Source organism: Quercus suber, unplaced genomic scaffold, assembly GCF_002906115.3.
Source record: "Quercus suber isolate HL8 unplaced genomic scaffold, Cork oak 2.0 scaffold_481, whole genome shotgun sequence".
Classification (NCBI taxonomy): Eukaryota; Viridiplantae; Streptophyta; class Magnoliopsida; order Fagales; family Fagaceae; genus Quercus; species Quercus suber.
Genome location: NW_027069932.1, coordinates 68,003 through 71,808, shown reverse-complemented (window position 1 = coordinate 71,808; position 3,806 = coordinate 68,003). Strand labels below are relative to the sequence as shown.

The following is a 3,806-nucleotide window of genomic DNA, read 5'->3' as shown; positions in this document are numbered from 1 at the left end:
AGAAGGATGCCGAGGCTTATGTGAAGGCCTGCAACAAATGCCAAAGATTTAGCAACGTCATCAGACAACCACCCGAAGAACTCACCCTGATGACGGCACCGTGGCCATTCGCTCAGTGGGGGTTGGACATCATGGGGCCGTTCCCTATGGCAATGCGGCAACTGAAGTTTCTAATTGTCGGCATTGACTACTTTACGGAGCTTCGTTTGGCGATGCATCATATGCAGGTTTAGCATTCCAAGGATCTTAGTCTCGGACAACAGGAAGCAATTCGACAACAACTCATTCAGGGACTTCTGCTCGCAGCTAGGGGTACGGAACCACTACTCCTCCCCCGCCCACCCCCAAGCCAATGGACAGGTCGAAGTTACAAACCGGTCCTTGCTAAAAATTATCAAGACCCGGCTCGAGGGGGCAAAGGGCATATGGGCTGAAGAGTTGCCAAGCATACTATGGGCCTACAGGACAACAGCAAGGACACCAATAGGAGAGACACCATTTCGACTAACGTACGGGAACGAAGCAGTCATCCCAGCCGAAGTCGGCCTTACAACCTACAGGGTGCACAACCACGACGAAAAGAGGAATGATGAGGCCATACGTCTGCAACTTGATCTGGTGGACGAAGTCAGGATGGCAGCAGAGCAAAGGCTTGCACGGTACCAGGACCATATGGCCAAGCATTACAACTCCCGGGTCAAACACAGAGACTTCCAAGTGGGAGACCTCGTTCTAAGAAAGGTTATGGGCGCAGCAAGGGACCCCACCCAAGGAAAGCTCGGCCCAAATTGGGAAGGACCCTACCGAGTTACAGCATGGCAAAGGAAGGGAACCTACCATCTAGAGACACTGGACGGATGGAAGCTACCACATCCATGGAATGTTGAACACTTATGAAAGTACTACCAGTAGCGGCGACGACACAAAAAGCAACAACGTTTTTTAGTGACGCCAAGACTTATCGATTACCTTTTCAAGTATTTGCTACAATAGGCCCAAAGGGCAGTTTTTCTTTTCCTACTTAAGTATTTGCTACAATAAGCCCAAAATGGGCAGATTTTGTTTTCAAATTACTTTTTATATAGATGCATGGCAATAAGAGGAATTTACTTAGAACTACTAAAGTTTCTACTTACAAATATGAGGTCATTAAAGATTGACAAATTAACCGTCCACAAAGTGGAGGGGCTCAAAAAGCTGACGGTCTAAAAATGACCAAGTCCACAAAATGGACGAACCAAAAAGCCGACGGTCTAAAAATGACCAAGTCCACAAAATGGATGAACCAAAAAGCCGACGGTCTAAAAATGACCAAGTCCACAAAATGGACGAACCAAAAAGCCATTGGTCTAAAAGATGACCGAGTCCGCAAAACGGACGAGCTAAATAACTGGCAATTTGAGAAATAAGTCCATAAAATGGACGAAACAAACAAACTGACGGTCTAAAAGACTGGTCAAGACCACAATCATCTCAGCTCTCAAGCTGATGGTCTAAGAGACTGGTCAAATCCAGTCATTTCAGCTCTCAAGCTGACGGTCTAAAAGACTGGTCAAGACCACAACCATCTCAGCTCTCAAGCTGACGGTCTAAGAGACTGGTCAAGTCAGTCATTTCAGCTCTCAAGCTGACGGTCTAAAAGACTAAATATGGTTAAGACCACAATCATCTCTGCACTCAAACTTACAATCAAAATTAAAGGACTGAGGAAAAAGTGACTAAACCGACGGTACAAAAAAAAAAATCAAGTCCACAAGATGGGCAAAACGACAAAATTGACAGTCTAAGTAAAGACTGACGGAGTTCGTAAGCCAATTACGTCAGCCATTAGACTGACGGTCTTAAAAAGGCTGAATCTATCAACCCACAAATAGACAAGTCTATAAGGCAGATGACCTTGTCACGAGGTAACAGGATTTTGCCAAAAATTTCTACAATCATTAAAGCAAAAAACTGACGGTACACTAAACTAAAAGGCCCACAACCTGATTTCATGCTTTCAAATCGAAACACACGAGTTAAAAAAGCCAAGCAAAAGTAACTACATACCAATAATCAGAAGCGACGGCGTTATAAATAAATCGAAGCCCAAAAAGGCATTTAAAAAGCTGTCAAAATATTACATATTGGGGCCCAAGGGGCACTTAATAAAACTGTTTGCTACATAAATTAAAAAGAAGAACAAACATGAACTACAAAAATAAAAACCATCACTTAAAAGAATTCTCTACATAGCAGAAGGGTCCTCTCCGTCAAACAGCACCACAGGAGGGGCCTCGGCAGTTGTTGGAGGGTTCGCAGCAGGTTGGGCCAAGACAACTCCACTACCTCCATGTGGGGGGGAATCGAGCAAATCGTCAGCACCAGCAGTGACGGCATCAGTAGCAGGCGTCATAGGCTGAGCGTCGTCCAGGGTAATCCCAGATAGGTCCAGTTCAGGGAAAGCTGACGCGACCTGTTTGAGACATTCATCGAATCCCATGCCATAATAAGCACCACAAGAATCGATGAAGGAGTCTGACGCTTTGAATTTCTCAACGGCGTCAGCCCCTGCCGTCTCCAACTGACCGCGAAGGGTCGTCAGCTCTCCCTCTAGCTCGCCCTGCTGACGGCTCGCCTCTTCCAATTTCTCCTTTACCTCTTTTAGCTCGAGGTTAGCGCACCGCCTCCTTATACTGAGCTTGCTGGTCTTGCATATTAGAGTTATGCTTGCTAACACGAGTGACGACCCCCTCCTTGGCCACGCACCGGTCTTGCAACGCCTTCACACGAACCAAGGCCTAGAAAAATATACAACCGTCAGTTACCCTAAAAGAAAGATTAAGAACGTCAGTTAAAAAGCTGACGGCTTACCCGCGAAAGATCGAACAAAGCTGACGACCCCAGTTCCTCCGTCCCCAGCTGAGCGCAAGGATCTATATCCGTCGGTCTTATGAGGGCTTCAATAGACTCGACGGCAAAGTCCTTATGCGTCAGCAAGCTGTGGGGTCCCTGCAGGATGGGACCAGAAGAGGTCATAACACCCTTCCCTGCTCCACGGCCCGACTTGGAGGGCGACTTCCCAGGAGTGACGGCTGGCTTTTTTGATGGATGAATGACTACCCCGTCAGTTTTCCTCTTCTGGGAACCCTTAGTGACAGTTTGGGGGGCAGACGTGGACGTTGCCTCCCCCTTCGCCTTCCTTTCCTCCCTCTGACGGGCAGCGGCAGCCCTGATCCATTCCTTAGCTGCGTCCATTTCTGCAAAAAAAAAAAAAAAAAAAAAAAAAAGCACATAAGGGAAGCTGACGACTAAAAGTACAAAGAGTGACGTAAACAATAGGTCAAGGAACTTACGGTGACGGGAAACTCTTCCAATCTGCGAGCTTCAGGCGTTGGTTCGGGACCCCCGCAGTACGTGTAAAGAGTGTCGAGGGTAATCAGGTCCCGGCACGATCGCTCTTCAATAGGTGTCTCCAAAACCTGACGGATAAAATCTTCCTGCTCGTCGGTTATTGATGGACGAATAAAAGCTGAAAGAGAACAAATTGGCTACGTTAGTACCATTTCAAAAATAAGTTGAAACAAGTAGCAAACTGAACGAGGATAAAAGCTGACGGTTAAAACCTGACTCCCTAGCGAACCCCCAAGTATTGTCAAAACAACTAAAGGGTATCGTTTCCCACTCTTCCTGACGGCACACCCAGTCTGTCCCTTCAATAAAAAACAAACTACTCTTCCAGGCTCTGTTGGAATCTGGCATCTCAGACACCAGCCTCAACTCCTTTTCCCTGACGGCAAAATGATACATCCCCTTTGAAGACGAAA

At 46.8% G+C, this 3,806-nt stretch overlaps 1 long non-coding RNA gene across 1 annotated transcript; it reads right to left on the bottom strand.

The window, feature by feature from the left end:
* Window positions 1-2,052: 2,052 nt before the first annotated feature.
* Window positions 2,053-3,215, bottom strand: LOC136063060 (uncharacterized). Its single transcript, XR_010624764.1, has 2 exons — window positions 2,854-3,215; window positions 2,053-2,780 (listed from the first exon to the last, which is right to left on the bottom strand). It is a non-coding gene; the product is annotated as an uncharacterized LOC136063060 (long non-coding RNA).
* Between the last annotated feature and the right edge of the window lie 591 nt (window positions 3,216-3,806).